The following is a 24,492-nucleotide window of genomic DNA, read 5'->3' as shown; positions in this document are numbered from 1 at the left end:
TTTTTCTGGCTTCAGCTGTAGTTGAGGCTCAAGTTAGATTAGAAGGAAACCATGAAACTTCTCTTTGGAAATCCTTCCTTTGCTAGTTTGCCTTCTGAAATTCAGCTTCTGGTTTTCTCCCATGAAACATGCATCCTTTCCCCAAATCTTGAACCCCGGGGTTTTATGTTAACAGGGCTTCCCTGGTGGCTTAGACTGTAAAGAATCTACCTGCAATGCGTGAGACCTGGGTTCAATCCCTGGGTTGGGAAGTGAGTTGGCAACCCACTCCAGTATTCTTGCCTGGAGAATCTAAGCGTCTAAGCACACACCCAGCACGCAAGGGGCTAGATGGTTATAGAATTCACTAAGTTAGTTGAAGACTATGATGACTTCTGTTTTGTACATGTTCAATATGCAGGTAGACACATAACTTTCTTGCTCTGAGCCAGAGATACCCATTTGAGACTTAGCCCTGCAAAAGGATATTGCATGGAGACTTGAGTGCAACAACTTAACACGAGGAGAATCTGGAGAGGAGATTGCTTAGAATAGAAATAAACAACCCCAGTAGTTAAGTGCCTTGGAAAGGCTGAAGATCCAGCACTGCACAGTAAAGAGAAATAAGAAGGATGAGGAAACTCAGACAAAAGCATTCCAGAGGAGAAAGCAATTCAAAGTGACAAGATTTCAAGTAGCCTAAGAATGTCCTTTTAGATTAATAACCAGAAATGTTTTGATGAGAATCCTGAGTACAGTTTTAATGGAAAAATGAGAATGTTATTCCTTAAAAGTCTCTGTGATCCTTATATAAATATGATTAATTTTATTTTTTAAAGTTAACACTGAAAGAGAATTTCATTGCCTAAACCCTGCCTAACATTAAATTATTCTGAAAAGTGAAAAGTAAAGCAATACTATAAATTTTGCTGAAGTCTGAGTATTTCTTCATAAACACAGTAAATGAGTAATTCATAGCAAGTCCAAGGGATATAACATATTTTTAAGAATCAGACAAGAGGTGTTGAAATCTGTTGCTCATGTTGGTTGGAAAGAAGTGACCGTAATGCTTATAAATAAAGAGGGCAAACTTACTGCAGTGAAGTTCTTGAGCAAGAGGGCTGAGATCAAGTGCACCTGTAGAAATATTGGCCTTTGATAGGTGTGTGAATGATCCTTTCACACTAACGGGAGAAGGGGAATGATGAGCACAGATATAGAAAGATTGTTAAATATGATTCTAAGAGTGTGCAGTGGTTCTCTTCTAATGGGTTCTATTTTTCTCAGTGAAATAGGACCAAGGTCATCAACTCAAAGGAGGTGAGCGAGGAGGTATTGGAAGAAGGTGAGCAGAGAAAAGATATGAAATAGAAATCTAGCAGAAAAGGGAATGAGTGGTTTAGAGAAGTGTTCTAAGATTGTGGACAGTTCTAAGGCCATACATGAGGGTCTGTGGTCATGAATTTAAAGTGAGAGCATCAGAATGGTATTGTGTTGTTTCTAGCCACAGTCATATGGACATGTGCTGACCAAGCAGAGCACTGAGGATTTTGCCTGGTAGGCACATAAAAAGTACATAAAAATAGCGATATTACTTATTATGAAAGAAAGTGAAATGTGAAAGTGTTAATCACTAAGTTGTGTCCGACCCTTTGCAACCCCATGAACTGTAGTCCACCAGGCCCCTCTGTCTATGGAATTCTATAAGCAAAAATACTGAAATGGGTTGCCGTTCCCTTCTCCAGGGGATCTTCCTGACCCAGGAATCAAATCTGGGTCTCTTGCATTGCAGGTAAATTCTTTACTCTTTCAGCCACCAGGGAAGCCCTAGTGGATGACAAGTGAATTTATACTGAATAAGGAGAAAAATGAGAACTTTAGGGAAATAAAAGATAGTGAAATGCTGGTCGATTCATCTGGAGTAGGATAACTTTTAGAATTGGAGTAATCACAGGAGTGAATTAGAGAGACGAGAGGTTATAGTCAGAAAACAGTGTGTAAAATTGAGATTATGAAGTTTGAGTTATTGGTGATGACAAGATTTAAGTTACGTTCAAGAATGAATACGGGAGATGGCTGAGGTAGAGTGCAGATCAGATCATTAGAGAAAGAGAGATTGAGGAATTGAGAGGGCAGCATATTTGAAGGACTGTCTGTGTAGATGCTGAAAATTGCTACAAAGAATGAGAAGAACAGTGCTGTGGACAGCGCCTTTGAGTGTGAAATTTAGACCTTCAGGAAATGAGAAAGAAGGACTTAGGAGTTCTACAGTTGTCTCCAACAAGGTGAGTTAGGATGTGGTTTAGTTTGATGGGTTTAAAGGTAGTGACTTTTAGAGTAAAAAGGAGACACAGAAAAGCAGTGTTAGAAAACAAAGTGAATCGATGTGATTTCAATGCTATGATTGAGGGTTTCAGGAGGGCTTCTCTAGGCAGAGCCTAAAGAGAAGCAGTGTCCTCAAGTAGAAACATGCGGTGGGTAGTTTCCTTACTCTAGACAACATTTCTCTCTCTCTTTCTCTCTCCCTGTCTGCTCACTTTCTTCTCTCTCTCTGCATATACGCACACACTCCCACATACACATAGCTGCTTATAAGCACATGTATCAGATAATGCCATCCCTTATCCTCTTTTTCAGACAGCCTATCATTGTACATGGGGCTTCCCAGGTGGCGCTAGTGGTAAATAACCCACCTGCCAATGCAAGAGACATCAAAACCATCAACGTGGGTTTGATTCCTGGGTTGGGAAGATCCCCTGGAGAAGGAATGGCAACCCACTCTAGTATTCTTGCCTGGAGAATACCATGGACAGAGGAGCCTGGTGGGCTGAAGCACATGGAGTCACAAAGAGTTGGACAGGACTGAATGACTAACACCTTCACTTTTCAAAGCTGAAAAAACTTTAAAAAGCCCCAATTTTCCTTTTGTAAGGAAGCCAGCCATTGATTAGGGCCCATCCTAACCCAGAATGACCTCATCTTACTCTGATTAAACCCACAAAGACTCTATTTCCAAACAAGGTCACCTCAGCCCACCCCAGATAAGAAATGCTGTGTTTCCTGCTGGACCAAGGAAACTGATTCCTGGACTCTGCCTCCAAGTCTGCCACGGCCCATGCGTGCTAAGTTGCTTCAGTCATGTCCCGCTCTTTGCAACACTATGGACTGTAGGCCACCAGGCTCCTCTGTCCATGGGATTCTCCAGGCAAGAATACTGGAGTGGGTTACCATGCCCTCCTCCACAGGATCTTCCCAACCCAGGGATTGAGCTCAGGTCTCCCAAAGTGAGACGCTTCCTCCTCTCCACAACTGACAGACCTCTTCCAAGGCCACAGTTTCATTCCAAACTCAAAGAGAAAATTAAATGGAAAAAATTTATATTATTTTGTTTTTTAGTGTGCAAAAATTTTAATGCTCTCAGTAAAAGGAATGCGGTATGAATCTGTTAGTAGGGTTAATGATCTTATTTTCCTTGATAATGAGACTGACCAAACCCTGTACAGCTCCAAAGAGAAAGGATATTTCTGCCCATTGTCTTCTTTGCTTGTTTTGCATCATTAATTTTTCTCAATCCATTGTTTCTTAGTAGGAATCTTTTAGAAACACTTGTCAGTTTGGGTTAGTATAATTCAGGTAAGATACTATAATCCATAAATCCACTTTATCAGGCATAGGTAAACTGTGATATATTGTCAACTCCTTCTGTGTTGTGAAATGTCTGTGGTTCTCCCAGGATGTGTTGGGAAATGTACATCATATATGATTGTCTCTTGCACATCCAAGTGAAGAAGCCAAGACCAATCTACACACTTAATATTAAATAAAATACTATTCTTTTATAATAAATATAATTAGTATTCAATTAGAATTCTTACTTTCTCCATATTTCAGTGGCTCCTCTTACAACACACACTTTGAGAACAACCTTTCCTGGAAACATCAACATATATCTAAAAGAAGTATCCAGTAAGATGCTGTTTCAGTTCTTTAATGTTCCCCCTTTCATATCAGTCACTGTCTCTTTTCTTTAGTCATCATCAACACTTCTATCTGACCTCAAGATTTTCCAATTCTAGATTTCCTGGTCAACTATTATTTTAAACCTAAAGCTATATATTTCATTGAGAAAATCAGTCTCATTACCCTTGTATTGCACTCGCACCTCTTTCATCCCTTCACTTCCTTCTCAGGCCAGTATAACAGAGACAGCAAAATATGTGAGCTGAAATCTAGGATTCTAGAGTCAGAAAAACCTGGGTGTATGACATACACTGAGTTGTTTTACTTCTCTGAGCCTCAGTTTCTTTGACATAAAAAGTGGGGATAAAAACCAAAGCCAGCATGGTCTTCTTCAGAATTAAAAAAAAAAAAAAAATTAAGGTATGCAAAGTATCATCCAGAAAGCTTGCGGTTCTAAAAAAAGAGTCAAATGTAAGAAATGGTCCAGATGGATGAAGTCTGCAAGTATCCAGTGAATCTGACTGCGCAAAATAAATGTGCTATAGTAGCAGCAGCATCATGTCTGTTGATTCCTTGGTTGTTTGTTCATCTCTCTCTAGACTCTGTACCATTCTATCACATCTGAATGAGGAGACATCATTCAAATACTGACTGTTTATTACCATCTGCTCTCCTTAAAATCTTGTCCTTTCATTATTGATTCCTGATACTTCTCCAGACTTTGATGATGTCTTCTCTGGTTCCTGTTGTTAACTCTTCCACCTTCACAACTGAGACTCAACTTGGACATTATCAATGGTCCAGCATTAAAGATGCCAAGGCAGGGGCTTTCCTGGTGGCTCAGTAGTAAAATATCCACCTGCCAATGCAGGAGACAAGGCTTCAATCCCTGATCCAGGAAGGTCTCACATGCCACAGAGCAACTCAGTCCGTGCATGATAACTACTGAGCCTGTGCTCTGGAGTCCAAGAGCCACAACTCCTAAAGCCTGCTCACCCTAGAGCCCATCCTCAGCAACAAGAGAAGTCACTGCAAGGAGGAGCCCAAGCACTGCATCTAGAGAGCAGCCCCCACTTGACTCAACTAAAGAAAAGCCACGCAGCAAGGAAGACCCAGCACAGCCAAAAATAAAATAAGCACTTTTTTTTTACTTTAAAAAAATATATTGAGGCACAGAAAAGAAATGTAGGGGAATAGGCTGGAGTAACTTACATGGTGAATTCTATCCCTCAGGCTACCACTAAAATAAATGGTTTTCAGGATTGGAATTTAGCATCATTAAAGAATTTTGTTCAGAAAATGGTAAATAGGTAGTGGAAAACCAAGTTGAAGGCTCTGTCTCTACCTGAATCAGGTCATCATAAACTTGACAACAAAACATGCTCTGTAGTCATCCTTCAAACGGTGCTCATGGTGTCCTGGGTCCAAGCCATCTGTAGATGGTCAAACACTTTTTTTTTTTCCTTTGGTTGAACACTTTTTAAAGACAAAACTTTGTTTTTGAAATTTTGGCTAATTTGAGCACTCATGGCTTGATTTTGAGTACACAATCTGGCTGAAAATGTAGGTACATATGGCTTAAACTGTCACTCTGAGTGACACTTTCTCATATGTATGCTCCTATATATGAAGTCTCTATACCTGTAAGTAGAACAATTAGAGCAGTAATTTCTAACCATGCAGGAAAGTTCCTCCACCTGCTGTTCTCATTTCTCTGGTTTCCATGCAGTACCACCTGCCCCATTTATCTTACATAAGGTTGTTTTCCTCAATTGGTCAAACTTTACAAGCTAAGCAGCATCTCTGTGAAACCAGGCATTCTTTCCAAAGTTCTAGAGATGAGATAGAACTAATAAAAGTGAAACTTGTGCATAAAAACCAATAGCTCTTACACCTCCCGTACAGTCTTTGAACTTTATTGGAAACTCTATATGTTATATTACTAGAACCCAGAACAGAATTCTGAGCATTTAAATTGAGCTTCTAGGATTCCATTAGAGGATAACTTACACTTGAAGCATTTAGGACACTTAATTTTATAAACTTTGAAACCAGGAAAATGTTCTTAGGATTTATAATCTGGGTGGAAACACAGACACATGGGAAAAAAAGAAAAATATTCGGTTTATACTATCTGCAGGATCACATTGTTGTTTTCCAGTTGCTAAGTTGTGTCCAACTCTTTGCAACCCCATGGACTGCAGCACGCCAGGCTCCTCTGTCCTCCACTATCTCCTGACTTTTGTGCAACTTCATGTCCATTGAGCCAGTGATGCTATCTAACCATCTTATCTTCTGCTGCCTCCTTCTCCTTTTGCCCTCAATCTTTCCTAGCACAAGGGTCTTTTCCAATGATCCAGCTCTTCGCGTCAGGTAGCCAAAGTATTAGAGCTTCAGCATCAGTCCTTCCAATGAATATTCAGGGTTGATTTCCTTTAGAATTGACTGGTTTGATCTCCTTGCTGTCCGAGGGACTCTCAAGAGTCTTCTCCAGCACCCTCAGGATTACATGTAGAGTTATATTTTAACGGTCTGCCCAGAATTCCAAAACCTTGGATGTATATATCAAAGATACTGTGTCCATGCCTTCTCCTTTGCCTCTGTTACTTCAGACACCCAATTTCCCTTGACCTTAAGCAGAGACCAAATACCATGATCTCTTGTCTGCAATGTGTGGACGGATAGCATGATCAGACCTGAATCAGAAATCTCCATGTTTTCTCAAATGCCAAATAGACACAGCCATTTTAGAAGACAATTCTGCTTGAGACGACAATGGCTAAGCATGAACCAAAATTGCCCATGTGTTAATGCAAGATCTGAGGTGGAGGAAAATTGAAAGGGGTCATTTCTGTCAACCTTCACAATGTGGGTAGCCATTTATTCATATTCAGTAGCTTGTACTTCCTTTCAAGTTCTCATCCCCTTCTTACTTTTTAGATTCTGGCACCATGGAGAACACACTTTTTACAACACAGTATTTCTTTATAGTCTCAGAATTGGATTAGAAGTTTTCTCAGTCTTATAACTTTATTGAAGCTTTCAGTGGCTAAGTCAAAATCTCTCTTGGTAAAAGTCATGTTACACTTGAAAATAGGTGGTTATTTTCAAATATCTTTTGATACTGATTTCTAACATAATTCCATAGTGATGAGAACATACTCTGTATGATTTCAATACCTCTAGACTATGAAATTTTTTCACCTTGTTTTATGTCCATGGGTATGTTTCAGTGTCTCCTAGTTTATAGTCCATGGGAACTTGAATAGAATTTGTATTACTGTGGTGTGAAAATTGTATAAATCTTAATTGTGTTGAATTGATTCATGGAGCTTTTCAGGTCTCCCATATCATTCCACTTTTCTGTCTATTCATTCCATTAATTTTTGAGAGTTTGATATTGAAACTTCAACTAAAAACCTTAATTTATCTACCTAACAATAATTGAAATATTTAGTGGAACTATATGCAACTTTGATTTGCATTTTCCAAGTCTCCTGTAAATGTGTTATCATACTTTCATAATTGAAAAAATTAAAAAGAAAGAAAAATAAGGGAGTCTAGCTACCGCTGAACAAACCAGGAATACTGCGCTTTGTGAACTCTTTATACTTTGCATCTTTGTACCTGCAACACTATGCTGGTTTTCCAATATGCAACATATTTGACACATCCTAAACTTGTTCTCTTTAATGAGTTATAATACCTTTAAATCCTCTAGTGACATGAGTCACAGCAAGAAACACTGTAAAAAGAGGAGAGATGAGCATAAATTTTACTCAAGCATCCGTTTCATCTTATACAAGAAGACCAACATGTTATTGGGGCATTGCAAGGGATAAAATTAATTCTTTTAAAAGCTTTACTAGTAAATGTAAAATGCAAAACTATAAAACTCCTACCAAATAACTTAGATGACCTTGAATATAGTACTAACTTTTAAAGATACCACAGTAAAGACACAATCCATGGAAGAAATAATTGATAAATTGTGCTTCATCAAATTTAAAAATCTCTTCTCGGTGAAAGACAATGTCGAGGGAATGAGAAGATAAGCCACAGACTAGGAAAAAACATTTGCAAAAGAAACATCTGGTAAAGAAATGTTATTCAAGTTATGCAAAGAACTCTTAAAACTCAACAAAAGAAAGCAGACAACCCAATTAAAAAACGGGCCAAAGACCTTAACAGGCATTTTGCCAAAGACCTTAACATACATTTCACCAAAGAAGATATATGGATGGCAAATAAGCACACGAAAAGATGTTCTACATCATATGTCATCAGAAAAATGCAAATTAAAACAACTATGAGATATCACTACATTTCTATTTGAATGGCCAAAATTCAAACACTGACAATATCAAATGCCAGTAGGAATTGAAGTACTGGGAATGGTCATTCACTGCTGGTAGACTACAAATGATACAGCCGCACTGATAGACAATTTGGCAGTTTCTTACAAGATCCAACATACTCGTAACACATGATCCAACAAGTGTGCTCCTTAGTATTTACCCAAAGTAGTTGAAAGCATGTCTGCACAAAGACCTGCATGTGGATACTTATAACAGCTGGGTTCATAATTGCCAAAACATGGAAACAACCAAGATATCCTTCAGTAGGTGGAAGGATAAACTGTGGTACATTCAGACAAGGAAAATTATATATGTGTGTATATATATATATATGTTTTGAGAGACTGAACTGAACTGAACTGATATAATATGTGCTGTGCTTAGTCACTCAGTTGTATTGGACTCTTTGAAAACCCATGGACTGTAGCCCACCAGGCTCCTCTGTCCATGGGGATTCTCCAGGCAAGAATACTGGAGCAGGTTGCCACGCCCTCCTCCAGGGGATCTTCCCAATCCTGGGACTGAACCCAGGTCTCCTGCATTGCAGGTGGATTCTTTACCTTCTGAGCCACCAGGGAAGCCCATTCATATTCACTAAAGCCCATTATCAGCCCTAAAAATAAGTGAACTATCAAGCAATGAAAAGGCATAAACGTGAATACATATTCCTAAGTAAAAGATGATGCTGAAGCTGAAACTCCAATACTTTGGCCACCTGATGCGAAGAACTGACTCACTGGAAAAGACCCTGATGCTGGGGAAGATTGAAGGCAGGAGGAGAAGGGGACGACAGAGGATGAGATGTTTGGCTGGCATCATCAACTCGATGGACATGAGTTTGAGCAAGCTCTGGGAGTTGGTGATGGACAGGGAAGCCTGGCGTGCTGCAGTCCATGGGGTCTCAAAGAGTCACACATGACTGAGCAACTGAACTGAATTGAAGTAAAAGAAGTCAATGAAAAGACTACATGCTATATGAATCCAAGTATGTGTTAATCTGGAAAGGGCAAAACAATGGAAACAATGAAAGGATCAGTGGTTGCCCAGGACAGAGAAATGGGGGAGGCAAGAATAGGCTGAGCACAGAGGAGTTTTAAGGCAATGAAAATACTCTGCACCATCTTATAATGACAGATGCATATCATTATACATTTGGCCAAACTCATAGACAGTATAACACAAAGAGTAAAACCTAATGTAAACTATGGACTTTGGATAATTATGATGTGTCAATAGAAGTTCAGCAATTGTAAAAAATGTATCTCTTTGATGGAGGATGTGACAATAGGGGAAGCTTAGCAATCATGAGGGCAAGGGTTAATGCAGGAAACCTCTGTTCTTTCCTTTCAATTTTGCTGTGGACCTAAAACTGCTCCAAAAAAGCTACTGAAAATAATAATTAAAATTTTTTAAAAAGAGCGAGTGGGGGTGTGCAGGAAATGAGTGCTCTAGTATATTTCCTAACAAAATTCACTTGTGAAAGCACTTTTAAACCAGTGATCTATACAGATGAATTAATACTTTGCCTTTGATAACCTCAAAGTCAAGGACCTTAAAATTAAATACATAATATTTTTTCATTATAGTTTCTCTGTAAATTGCCACTGTATTTCCTGACATTTAGGCTCAATCAATAGATATGAATGCATTTGAGATCCGTGAATCACCTAATACCTAAGTGCTCTGAACAGGTGTCTGCTAAGAAACATAATCCATTTAGTGGAGGCCTATAATACTCGTTTCGTTTTCTCAGGTGGTGTTGGATTGTTAAAGTGGAAATATGCCAAAAAGTTTTTAGAGTATATTTCCATTTAAGTTGGACTTTACATTATTTAAAGCTATGATAATTCAACTCAGCTCTAATCCTCTTATAGTCTAGTCTGACCAAATCCATTATTTTCTATATCGCCTGAATTTCAGTTTTCTTGTTACTAACCCCCACCTCATACAAAAAGTCTCAAGGAGGAAAACATCATTCACGTCCAATGTGTTTAGCCCATAGCCATATATGAAGGAGTATTTTGGGACAGATTGGCCAGACCCCATAATTGAAAGGCAAGCAGAGGCTCCTGTTGGGAACTTGAGTCGTCACCCGTAGTCACAATAGGAGTTATGAGAAGAGAGCTCTGTGTCGAGGTGGAGCGTCCCCCACCGTAGCCTACAGAGTGGCCCTGGGCCGGGGGTCCCTGGGACCCGGAGAGGACTGAATTCTAGGGCGCCTCTAGAACTCCGTCCGGATCGGATCTTACCTTAATCTAGGGGCCGGCTGGAGTGGAGTGTTGCATGTAGAGCGGTCGAATGGCAAGAGGTCCCTATTCTGGAGGTCCTCAGAGAGAGAGAGAAAAGGGGGTAAAGCCAAGGCCTGGGGGTACGCAAAGCATCAATAAAGCCTTAGCACAAGGCTCGCACTGCTCACGAAGGCACTAGGCGTCCCCGAGGGGAACTTAAGAGCCCTGGCAGAGAAGTGAGCTCGGAGGATGTTTGCACTCCCAGACTTGGGAAAAGGGGAAAACAGTGAGAGGGAGGGAGAGTGGGAGAGAGAGTGAGACGAGTGCCTCGCCCCCTCCCGGGTTTCGGCACCAAAAATGTAAGACATAATTCCCGCGAGGCAGAAAAGGAAAGATGACCTCAACAGAAGTAGGTTACCTTTATTCAGGCAAGGAGGGGCGACAGTCGGCCTAACGACCAGGCTGAGCACAGAAAGGGATCAGGGAGGCTTCATACTTAGAGGGAGGTTTGTGGAAGCGATAAGGGAAACGTCAATCAGGCGGGATATTTTGAGTATTCTTTTGTTGAGATGACACTTGTAGTTGGGCAGGGGGTGATAAGTCTTCTGGGCGGGTGTAAGGGGTGGTAGGTTTCCGGACAAGGAGTGATAAGTCCCAGATAGATGCAACTGGCCTGGAGCATCAGGATGGAACTAAAGTTATGCTTTGTTTTCTCTGAAGTTAGATGATTCAGCAAGCGGCCTTTGAGACTGTTGTTCTCTTTTCTAGGCCCGAAAGACTCCTTCAATATATATATATTTTTCTTTTTAGAAAGCAGATAATGGACACTAGTGGGTTGAAATGGAGTTAGGAAAAAAAAATAATGGTGACTATGCTACTGACTGACTATGGGGAGGTCATTTGATTGCTCCTTATTTCACTTTAATTATCCACTAAATAAGGTAGTAAATTTGCTCACACTACTAAGTTTTAAAGAGCAAACATGTTAAAGTAGCTCAAGATTTGTTTGTATGTTGAGAAATAATATAAATTTAAAATATTATCATTATTTACCTAATCATATATAGTATTTACCATGGGCCTTTTAGTTACTCAGGGTGACAGTCCTTGTTGAAGAGTAGAAAGATTTAGAGTTGGATAATGAATTCAGTTCTTTCATTTAGTTTTGTTTGTTTAGTTTGTTGTGATCTTCAACAAATGACATATGTGTTTCTTTGACTGCCTAGAATCTGAACTACTTTTGTACCCGTGGAGAATTCCTCATCATATACAATTCTGTTGACCTCTCTCCTACTATAGAACCTGAAAAGACCAAAAACCTACTCCTCTGTCGTCTTCACTCCTAGCACCTAGGGTATTGGCACAGAACCTAGGTTTCTCCAAATATCAGATTATTCCACTTGAAATTCTGGAATGAAATAGAGTACACTTCATTTTGCCAGTTGGAATGGCAATGGTGGGGATAGTGCTCTGGGCATTTCCACTGAGCTGTTCCTACTAAGCAGTGCTTCTGTTACTAGTCAGGAGGCTGAAATGGGGATTCAGATGGACAGTCATGATATCTATCCTGATTTTATACTGAGAAACTGGGAGAAGCCAGAGGATGAATTTAGGGCATGATATTTCATATTAGAATCCCATTTATCATGTGACATTTCTGAAACACTCATTCAAACAAATGGACTCAGTGGTAAGTTCCAAGCAATTAGTTTTAGCTCAGTGCTGGTATGTTTAAGTCCTAAGAGATCTGTGGGTTTTTAAGCTGTCAGTACACTTGGGAGGCTAGAGGACACACTTCCACGAGGACTTGCAGTTACACTCTACTGTCCATTCTCACGCTGGTTAGCCTCCCCTCAGGTGACCCTGGACCCACAAAGGCACAGCATCAGTAATTTCCCTCTCACCATGAGAATCTTCTCCAGGCAAACCAACTCACCAGAAACTACTTTCACAATCCCCTAAGGAAAAGTAAATGTTCCTAATGTGCTAAAGCTTAATTGTCTAGAATAGATTAAAATCATAAGCATATGCAAATACTAAATGAGTTACCACTTAATTAGAAAATATTAAATTTGTCAAGTGTATTACCAAGAATTCACTTTGAGGGATAAGTTGCATCAGACTCATTTTAAACATGAGAAACAGAAACAGCCAGTGTTCTTAGCAAATATTAACCTAGAATTTGAAATTGTGGCTCTTTAATTTAAAATATATTGACTCATGGCTGAGTCCCTTCATGGTTCACCTGAAACTATCACAACATTGTCAGTAGGCTATACCCTAATTAAAAAAAAAAAAAGTCAAAATAAAATAAAATGCACTGACTCTAGAAATAAAATTCCAAAGGTACCAATACTAATAAGATATGTTAATTTCTGTAGTACAATATTTAACAAATGTCTGGCTTCAGAATTAATTTTGCTCCTTTTATAAATATGTATTTTAGAAGGAAATTATTTTAAATGGATAATACCACATACAAAATAGACTTTATCCACAAATACTGCTTCCCTGGTGGCTCAGATGGTAAAGAATCTGCCTGCAATGCGAGAGACCTGGGTTCAATCTCTGGGTCAGGAAGATCCCCTGGAGAAGGGAATGGCAACCCACTCTAGTATTCTTGCCTAGAGAATTCCATGGAGAGAGGAGTCTTGTGAACTACAGTCCATGGGGTCGAAAAGAGTCAGAAATGACTGAGCAACTAACACTTTCCCATTCAGTTCACAAATCATACAATGAAAAATCTTTTTTACCTTAAAAAAATTATTTTAAGGAATTTAAACAACCAGGACTTAATGATGAAATTCTGATAATTAAGATAGTGGTTGACATAGTAATAGAGAAATTGACCAGTTGAGTAGATCGAGAGTATAGAAGCCCAGAGGCAGAGCTAGTCCAGTGTGGAAAAAATTTGGTATATACAAAGAGGTGAGGAAGAGAGAAACTATTTAATAAATGAAGCTGAAAAAAATTTCCATTATGAAAAAGATCAAATTTGATCCCTACCACAGGCCATAATTTTTTTTGCATTTTATTTTATTTTTTAATTTTTTTCCATTTATTTTTATTCATTGGAGGCTAATTACTTTACAATATTGTAGTGGTGTTTGCCATACATTGACATGAATCAGCCATGGATTTACACGTGTTCCCCATCCGGATCCCCCCTCCCGCCTCCCTCTCTATCCCATCCCTCTGGGTCTTCCCAGTGCACCAGCCCTGAGCACTTGTCTCATGCATCCAGCCTGGGCTGGTGATCTGTTTCACCCTTGATAGTATACTAGTTTCAATGCTGTTCTCTCAGAACATCCCACCCTCGCCTTCTCCCACAGAGTCCCAAAGTCTATTCTGTACATCTGTGTCTCTTTTTCTGTTTTGCATATAGGGTTATCGTTACCATCTTTCTAAATTCCATATATATGCGTTAGTATACTGTATTGGCCATAATTTTTAAAAATCAATTCTAAATAGAATAGGGATTGAAAATACAAAAAAGTAAATCAAATTTCTAGAAGAAAATACAGGTGAGTATTTAAGACCCTGCTGTAGGGAAAGATTTCTTACTTTAAAAAAAAACACAGAATAAATAAAAATAAACTTTGCTGTATCGAAATTAGGAAATTTTGTTCAAAAACACCTTAGGGAAGGGGGTGTGAATAGGGGAGGACTTTAATGCAGGAAAAGACATATGGACATCTGTAACAAGAAAAATTGCTATAAAAAAATATATCTTAGACTTCCCTGGTGGCACAGTGGGTAAGAATTTTCCTGCAAAGCAGGGGTCACAGGTTCAATCCCTGGTCAGGAAATATCTCACATGCCATGCAGCAGAGCAACTAAATCCATGTAACACAATTCCTGAGCCCAAATTCTGCAACTTCTGAGCCCATGTGCTGCAACTATTGAAGCCCGCCTGCCTAGAACCTGTGCTTCGCAACAAGAGAAGCCACTGCAATGAGAAGCCTTCACACCACAACTAGAGAGTAGCCCTTGCTTGCCACAATTAAAGACACCCAAGCACAGCAAAAAAAAACACATCACATTCAAAAATTAAAAATAAGCAAATAAATAAAAGAATATATATTTTAAAACTCTTAAGAAAACAATAAGATAATCAATATAGAAACTGTTATAAATAAAAGACACAAACATTTAGTTAAAGATAAAATGCATATGGTCCCTTGGACTACAAGGAGATCCAACCAGTCCATCCTAAAGGAGATCAGTCCTGGGTGTTCATTGGAAGGACTGATGCTGAAGCTGAAACTCCAATACTTTGGCCACCTCATGCGAAGAGTTGACTCATTGGAAAAGACCCTGATGCTGGGGGGGATTGGGGGCAAGAGGAGAACGGGACGACAGAGGATGAGATGGTTGGATGGCATCACCGACTCGATGGACATGGGTTTGGGTGGACTCCGGGCATTGGTGATGGACAGGGAGGCCTGGTGTGCTGCAATTCATGGGTCACAAAGAGTTGGACATAACTGAACGATTGAACTGAACTGAAAATGCATATAAACAAGAAATACATGATAGTCAGCGTTGTTAATAATCAAGACCCAAATGAGATACCATGTGAAAGGTAAATCAAGTGAAAGGTAAATCAAGACCCAAATGAGATACCATGTTATGGCCATTAAATTTGCATAACTTAAAAGGTAAGTCAAGACCCAAATGAGATACCATGTTATGGCCATTAAATTTGCATAACTTAAAAAATCTCGCAATGTCAAGTGTCAGGAAGGACATGGAATTCCAAGGTCTCTTATACATTCCTGTTGTAAAGTTATCTGAAAGAAATCACTCTGGAAAACAATTTTATATTACCTCCAAAATCCAAACATTCATAAACCTTATGACCAGCAACTTGATTTGCAGGCATATATGCTAGAAAAATTCATAGATATGTACAATAGGAGACATGGATAGGAATCTTATAACAGCGCTACTTTCAACAGCAGAAAGCTAAATGCCCATCAACATGAATAAGCTTATATATTTACACAGTGGAATATTACATAGGCAGCATTTTACTATTAGAGCAATACAAATTATGGTAGACTGAAAAATGGCCCCTGACAATACACTCAAATCCCAATTCCTAGAACCTATGAATATAGCAAGTCCTTCACATCCTCTCTTTCTATGGGTTCCATATTCATGGGTTGTGCATTCATGGATTGAAAATATAGTTTTTTAAATCCTGAATGTTCCACTAAGCAAAATTTGAATTTTCTGCTCACTGGCAGTTATTTACTTAGCATTTATGTTACAACTATATACCTAGCATTTATATTGTATTAGCTATTATAAGTAATCTCAAGATGATTTAAAGGATGTACATAGGTTATATGCAAATACCACACAATTTTATGTAAGGGTCTGGAGCATCCTCAGATTTTGATGTCTGGTGGGGATGGGTCCTGAAATTAATACCCCACAGACCCCAAGGATAAAAGGCTAGCTTAAAACTCAACATTCAGAAAACTAAGATCATGACATCCGGTCCTATCACTTCATGGTAACAGGTGGGGAAAAAAATGGAAACAGTGACAGACTTTGTATTTTTGGGCTCCAAAATCACTGTAGATGGTGACTACAGCCAGGAAAGAAAAGCTGTGACAAACCTAGACAGCTTACTGAAAAGCAGAGACATCACTTTGCAAAGTTCTGTCTAGTCAAAGCTATGGTTTTTCCAGTAGTCATGCACAGATGTGAGAGTTGGACCATAAAGAAGGCTGAGCACCAAACAAGTGATGCTTTCAAATTGTGGTGCTGGAGAGGACTCTTGAGAGTCCCTTGGACTGCGAGGAGATCAAACCAGTCAATCCCAAAGGAAATTGGTCTTGAACAGTCATTGGAAGGACTGAAGCTGAAGCTCCAATACTTCGGCCAACTGATGTGAAGAACTGACTCATTGGAAAAAACCCTGAGGCTGGGAAAGGTTGAAGGCAGGAGGGGAAGGGGTCGACAGAGGATGAGATGGTCAGAGGGCATCACTGACTCAGTGGACATGAGTTTGAACAAACTCTGGGCAATGGTGAAGGGCAAAGGGGAGCCTGGCAGGCTGCATTCTATGGGGTCACAAAGAGTTCAGTCACTTGGTGACTGAACAACAATAGACACCAAAGGACAAATGTATTACCTTACATGGCAAAAGATACAATCAAGTTAAAGCTACTGAGAGGAAGAACTTATTCTTATCTTTCTTATGGGCCCTAAATGGTATCACATATATCCTTATACGAGAGAGGAGAGAGAATTCTGAGACAGACATCCAGAAAAAAGGAAACAAAACTCACCAGACATCAAAATCCGAGGATGCTCCAGACCCTTATATAAAATGGTGTAGTATTTGCATATAACCTATGTACATCCTTTAAATCATCCTGAGATTACTTATAATAGCTAATGCAATATAAAAGCTAGGCATATAGTTGTAATATAAATGCTAAGTAAATAACTGCCAATGAGCAGTAAATTCAAATTTTGCTTAGAGATTTGAAAATGTTGACAATGTGGTGAAAAGCGAGGACATGCTAGCAGCCACAGAAGCCGAAAGAGGCAAGGAACAGAGTATTCCTCTTGAGCCCCTGAAAGGTGAACAGCCCTGGTAGCACCTTGATTTAGGTCCCAATGAAACCAATTTTGGTCTTCTGGCCTCCTGAACTGTGAGAGGATAAATTTCTGTTGTTTTTAAACACCACATTTATGGTAATTTGTTACAGCAACCACAGAAAACTAACACAAAATCCAATGATACATCCATAAATACAGCAAGTGCATTTTCTAAAATGTTGGCTGGGTGACTGCTCAGTGCATATGCTAAAACTGGAACAATACAGAGAAGATTAGCATGACCCTGACAAAAGTTGACGTGTAAATCCGTGAAGCATTCCATATTTTTAATGAATATTAGGATGTTAACAATAAATACAAAAGAATGAAAAAAAATAGCTGAAACAGAAAATGAAAATAAAAAGCCTAAATGAAAACTATGTAGGTTTTATAAAATAATTTATATTAACATGGAAAGCTATACGGCAAAAATGAAAAGAATAAATCTAAAAAAATAGGGGAGAAATTTTCCTTAATTAAGAGATCACTGTATCAAGGCCAATGTCCTTTTCTGGGACACTGATTATACTGTCTGACTATCCATAGTGCATGCTTAGTCACTCAGTCGAGTTGTGTGACTCTTAGCAACACCATTGGCTATAACCCACCAGGCTTCTCTGTCCACAGAATTCTCCAGGCAAGAATATTAGAGTAGGTTGCCATTTTCTTCTCCAGGGTATCTTCTCAACCCAGGGATCAACCCTGGGTCTCCTGCATTGCAGGCAGACTTTTTACTGTCTGAGTCACCAGTGATCCATAGGATTATAACAAAATATGAGGCTTCCTAAATATAATTAGATATGAAATGATGGAATGATCATGGAATGGTGATAAGAACACTAGCTCTTCAGGATGCAAAGGAAAGAGACACAGGAATAAGTTTGTTAAGATATAGATAGGAAGAACCAGCAATTTGAGAAACATAGGAATGACAGGTAGCATCCAGAGGGAATTTTGATTTAATTTGCATTAAGCAAGCAGCTTATGACAGCCTCATCTACTCTTCCACTATAGCATATCCAAGACAGTGGTTCTGAAACTCTGATTGGAATCAGAGTCACCTAAGAACTGGGCATAAACCCAAAGGCTCAGGCCTACCCTCTTCAGTGAGCCTGCTCTACTGTGCTTGTCCTGAGTTCTCCACGTGTTCCGATATACACCAGCATTTGAGAAAACCAGCAATCTGGGGAAAATACACACAGAGAAAACTGTAATGTCACTGGCAGCTATTGACTAGGCCTCCAGAAGAGTAACATAAAGCTATTCTTTTCCCTCTGCCCATTCAAATCTGTTCTCTGAGGTTAATTCAAAGCAGAAATCTAAGCAGATGTCATGACTTTTTTGATCACTCTCAGAAAAAAGTTCCTCTAGTCATCTTTACTCACAAACTATTTAATTTGGGTACTTAAATGATCACTCTCAAGAAATACTCAAGACTCCCAAACTTAATTCAAAGTTCCTCCCTCCCTCCCTTCCTTAGGGAGGAAGCTAGCGTGGGGAGGTTTCTAGCTCCCTTCTTCTCACTCACTGCCCTTCTTCCCATCGGTTGGCTGGTTCTAGAGCATCTAGATTTCAGGAAGGCATATTAGAAAGAGCGAAGGCCAAGAAAGTTCTCCTTTAATGCATATGCTACAGTCACCAGTAGAATCTGGCACTGGTATACCCTGGCTTGGCAGGAATTTAAGACTGATTCTTCTCTTGGACAGTGTTTGGACTTTGTATGGAGTCCCATCACTGGCAATGGGATCCCCCACTGCTGCTCTCTTTAAATGAGTGTGGTCTCCTCTGCCTGGACATCGATGACCTCACCCTGACTTTCTGAGGCCCATTCCACTCTCTCAAGAGCCTAGAGCCCCTCCAAGGTAGCTCCAGGTATTCTTTCTCTTCCATGTGGGCCCTCTGGCATCCCCAGGAAGCCTGAATGAATTCTTCCTTCCAAAGACTTCCAGCAATAGCAAGCTGTTCCTAAGGCAGCCAGACTTCAGGTTTTTCTAGCAGCAATATCTGTGCCTCAGACCGCAATACACAAGGCAATCTCCTTAAAGGGCCCCCTTGAATCCTCTCTCATTTGGCTTGAGGAGAAATGGAAAAGACATTTCATAGCACTCCAAATTAAATAAACTCTACTTAAAAGATAGACCACCAAAACAAAACAGCATGGAAAGATGAAACAAAACAGTAGGTGACTGTGCATTTGGGAGCATCGAGAAAAATGAGACAGCTATGTTAATTGAACAAAGTAGAATAGAAAGATTGTTTTTAATGTGGTTAAAGGGAATCATGAAAGTAATAAGAGATGAAAATCCTAAGATGTTTCAAAATACAGAAAGACAAATTCTTGGAATTGAGTGATAATTTGACATAGGCCCAATTCTATACACATTTCTCAGCACCTAATCAATTATATAGAAAATATCTGATTATATTTAGGTTTCCCTGGTGGCTCAGAAGGTAAAAGATCCACCTGCAATGTGGGAGACCTGGGTTCAATCCCTTCCCTGGGTTGGGAAGATCCCCTGGAGGAGGACATGGCAACCCACTCCAGTATTGTTGCCTGGAGAATCCATGGACAGAGGAGCCTGGAGGGCTACAGTCCTTGGAGTTGCAAAAAGTCAGACACAACTGAGCAACTAACCACAGTACACAGCACATAAAAATTAGAATAAATGAATTCAGAATTTTATATATATCAAACTTTGTGAAACTTTCAATAGAAAATTAACCAATGCACATGACTCTTTAAAAACAATATATACGTTGCAAAAAACTTAAATTCCAAAGTGTCAAAAATATGCTACCTCTAGTCTTTCTCTGCAAAAGAATAAAACTAGTATTTCCAAAAGAAATATTTTTTAAAAGGATCTGATTAGTTAATAATTCAAAAACAGCCTCATAATACATTGGGCCAAAAATTATGTATAACTATAAACTGTTTAGGAAGTAATGGTAATGAGTTATATGTATAATTTATAGGGGATGGTCAAAGCAATGCTCAAAGGTAATTTTATATTTTAAAAATAAAATTTTAATTAGTTTAAAATGAATTATATGTCTTTTATTATGTTATCCTAAATTCAAGTATTTGGAGAAAATCCATAGAAATCGAGGCAAGTCAGAAAGAAAATATTAATAGCTTTGAATCTTTGGACTTTGATGCTGAATGAAAAAATACCTACTTTTTATTTATTAAAAAAAAATTGGGGCTTCCTTGATGGCTTAGTGGTAAAGAATCCACCTGCCAATGCAGGAGCCATAGCGTTCGATCCCTGATCTGGAAAGATCCCACATGCCGCAGGGCAACTTAGCCTGAGTGCCACAAATATTGAATCTGTGCTCAAGAGCCCATGTGCCGCAACCATTGAGCCCACATGCTGCAACCACTGAAGCCCACAAGCCTAGGGCCTGTGCTCCATAACAAGAAAAGCCACTGCAATGAGAAGCCCATGCACTGCAACTAGAGAAAAGCCCCCACAGCAACCAAGACCCAGCACAGCCAAAAATAAATTAAAAAATAAAAATAGTTTTTAAAATTGGGTGCTTAATTCATGCTTGGCATTTTTCTATACAAGAAAAAAAAAAAAAAGAACAAGTCACATGTGTTATCCTCCAGAAATAGGGAATGAAGTCAGTAGGAAATTAAGTCAATAGATAATTAAAAAATAGGGGATATCAGGGATTCTCTGATAGTAAGTACAAGAGGCCAAAAGGCAGGTAGCTCTACCATCTATAAGCCATAAGGTGACAGTGAAGGTCTTTTGAAGGAAGGATATGCAAAGTAAGACTTGCGGGTAAAAGGCATTACCCATTAGGGAGAAGGGTGTGGTACACACACAGGGAAGCATATGGACAGAGAAAGAACAGAGTGCATTTAAAGAACTGAACACAATGTTGCTGTTGTTCAGTTGCTAAGTTATGTCTGAATCTCTTGCAGTTTCATGGAAATGTAGCCCGCTGGGTTCCTCTGTCCATGGGATTTCCCAGGCAAGAATAATAAAGTGGGTTACCATTTCCATCTCGAGGTGATCTTCCTGACCCAGGGATCGAACTTGCATCTCCTACATCAGCAGGCAGATTGCTTACCACTGAGCCACCTGGGAAGCCCCCAAAACAATATTGTTAGAGAGTAAATGATAAAATTTGGTCATGGAGAGGTAAGCCTGGACCCTATCCTGGAAAACCTCATAGGAAATGTTAAGGAATTTCAACTGCATCCTGAGAAGGGATGAAAGTAGAGGTTTGACATTTAGAAATGTGGCAGGATGGGAGGTGTAGAAGGCTACCCTCTCTTGGGTGAGATCCACGCCACGCTAGGAGCAGAGGGGCTCATAAATCTTAGTAAAGCCACAGACACAGATGCAAGATGAAGTTAAGCAAGGAAATGAACACTGAAAACCTAAAATTATGTATAGGGAGCCAGGAAGTGAATACTAACAAATACTGACTCAGGAGAAAACAGAAGATCCAAAGTGAAGTAAAAAGTAAAAGCAGCCAGAGAGAAGGGTACAAAGGAAAGATACAAAACTCAGAGGAGAGTGGAGATGAAATAATAAAAAATTAACAGAGGTTTTATAAATTATCAGAACTGAGGAAAATTGGCAAAGCCTTCACTGTAACCTTAGAGAGAATAATTTCAGTAGAATTGCACCACAATTCTATTGGGTTTCCTTTAAGGTCAATTGGCAAACCACTTCTTAGAAACTGATCATTCAGTCCTATTATGAAATTTTAATTCTCCAATCAATTAAAAACACTTATTACACTCCCAATTCCCAAGATACCTATGTAGGCTGAATGTGAAAGCTTAGAAATCAGGTTGTGATTCTCTGGAATCACAGAGCAGTAGTTACTCTACATAAGGACTTTTAAAAAAAAATGAAAGTTTTATGGGAAGTTTCAGAGTAATCTTGCAAGTCAATCATTAATTTGAATAATATTGGAAGCTTTTAATAAAATAATGTTAATTTCCTGAACATTATTCCCAGCAGTGATGATAACATCACATCAACTTATAACCAAAGCAGTATATGTTAAAAGTGAGGGGCTTCAATCTAAAATGTGAATTTTGGGAACGTATGAAATTGCAGCAAAGAATTTTTAGAGGGCAAGATTAGTGAAATATCACTTTCTCTCCACAGATTAGGAAATTTCTTCCCAGTGCCACTGAGCCCTTCTGCTTCCATAAATTTGGTTACCAATTATTTCCCAATATCCATCAATGCCAGTCACTAATATATTTCTCTGTGGTATTTTAAAAGTAATCTTCAGGATAAAGTGGAGTGGAAATGAGTCATCTGCTCTTGCTGGAACAATTGGCCAATTCAAAATATTTAAGTGCCAGTTCTGAGAGTTATTATGAATATCACTTTAAATACATCAACTGCAAAAGCTGATTATGTGGATACACTCATAGATGAAGGTAAACTTTGCAGAATTCCAGTAAATTGAAGTTCCAGGATTATATAAGCATCTAATCAACTTTTTAGTCAGTTATTCAATCAATCATACATTATCTATTTATTGAGCATCTACTATGTACCAGGTCCTCTTCCAGGCACAGAGAGTAGCAGAAACAAAAAAGAAATAACTATATTCTCAATGATTATCACAGAGTTCCTTTCTCTAAGTATTCATTTCTGAAATAAGAAAAATTTGTGGCACAAGACATTTTGAAGAGGTATGTGTTCTTTGTCCTTCTAACACCATAAACAAAAATAAGCTCAAAATGGATTAAAGATCTAAATGTAAGACCAGAAACTATAAAACTCCTAGAGGAGAACATAGGCAAAACACTCTCCGACATAATTCACAGCAAGATCCTCTATGACCCACCTCCCAGAATATTGGAAATAAAAGCAAAAATACACAAATGGGACCTAATGAAACTTAAAAGCTTTTGCACTACAAAGGAAACTATAAGCAAGGTGAAAAGACAGCCCTCAGAATGGGAGAAAATAATAGCAAACAAAGCAACAAAAGATTAATCTCAAAAATATACAAGCAGCTCCTGCAGCTCACTTCCAGAAAAATAAATGATCCAATCAAAAAATGGGCCAAAGAACCAAACAGACATTTATCCAAAGAAGACATACAGATGGCTAACAAACACATGAAAAGATGCTCAACATCACTCATTATCAGAGAAATGCAAATCAAAACCACAATGAGGTACCATTACACGCCAGTCAGGATGGTTGCTATCCAAAAGTCTACAAGCAATAAATGCTGGAGAGGGTGTGGAGAAAAGGGAACCCTCTTACACTGTTGGTGGGAATGCAAACTAGTACAGCCACTATGGAAAACAGTGTGGAGATTCCTTAAAAAACTGGAAATAGAACTGCCATATGACCCAGCAATCCCACTCCTGGGCATACACACTGAGGAAACCAGATCTGAAAGAGACACGTGCACCCCAATGTTCATCGCGGCACTGTTTATAATAGCCAGGACATGGAAGCAACCTAGATGCCCATCAGCAGATGAATGGATAAGGAAGCTGTGGTACATATACACCATGGAATATTACTCAGCCATTAAAAAGAATTCATTTGAATCAGTCCTAATGAGATGGATGAAACTGGAGCCCATTATACAGAGTGAAGTAAGCCAGAAAGATAAAGACCAATACAGTATACTAACGCATATATATGGAATTTAGAAAGATGGTAACGATAACCCTATATGCAAAACAGAAAAAGAGACACAGATGTACAGAACAGACTTTGGGACTCTGTGGGAGAAGGTGAGGGTGGGATGTTCTGAGAGAATAGCACTGAAACAAGTATACTATCAAGGGTGAAACAGATCACCAGCCCAGGTGGGATGCATGAGACAAGTGCTCGGGCCTGGTGCACTGGGAAGACCCAGAAGGATGGGATGGAGAGGGAAGCGGGAGGGGGGATCAGGATGGGGAACACATGTAAATCCATGGTTGATTCATGTCAATGTATGGCAAAAACCACTACAATATTGTAATTAGCCTCCAACTAATAAAAATAAATGGAAAAAAAAAGAAGAGGTATGTGTTCTTTGAAAGCTTTGAAGATGAGTCTGTGATATATTTTGTCCCTTCTTCCCAAATCCATTTAAAATATTTATCATCTTTCTCTGACAAAATGTAAAATAATGTTTCTTTTTTGAAGGCAATGAAAAAGGATTCTGTAAGTAAAATTTGTTTATTGCTTGTGAGAAAGAATTCTAATAACAGAATTTTTTTTAAAAAACACAGTTTTTAAAAATTATAGTTTTAAATTTGGAACCTGTCAGACACATACTTGATTTACCAGTCACCTGCATATTAGAAAATTCAGTAATCTCTAGATGTGTCTCAATTACATGAAGAATAAGAA

At 39.0% G+C, this 24,492-nt stretch overlaps 1 long non-coding RNA gene and 1 other non-coding gene across 3 annotated transcripts in view; one reads left to right on the top strand and one right to left on the bottom strand.

Annotated features, from left to right (window-relative positions):
• The window catches only part of LOC122680583, a 278,166-nt gene that overhangs the window by 21,277 nt on the left and 232,397 nt on the right, over positions 1–24,492 (bottom strand). The gene's annotated exons all lie outside the window — the stretch shown is intronic.
• On the top strand, positions 17,334–17,435 carry LOC122680895. Its single transcript, XR_006336813.1, has one exon. It is a non-coding gene; the product is annotated as a U6 spliceosomal RNA (small nuclear RNA).

The sequence above is a fragment of the Cervus elaphus genome, chromosome 22 (genome assembly GCF_910594005.1).
Source record: "Cervus elaphus chromosome 22, mCerEla1.1, whole genome shotgun sequence".
NCBI lineage: Eukaryota > Metazoa > Chordata > Mammalia > Artiodactyla > Cervidae > Cervus > Cervus elaphus.
Note: the sequence above shows the minus strand (reverse complement) of the source record. Positions and strands in the feature narration are given on the sequence as shown.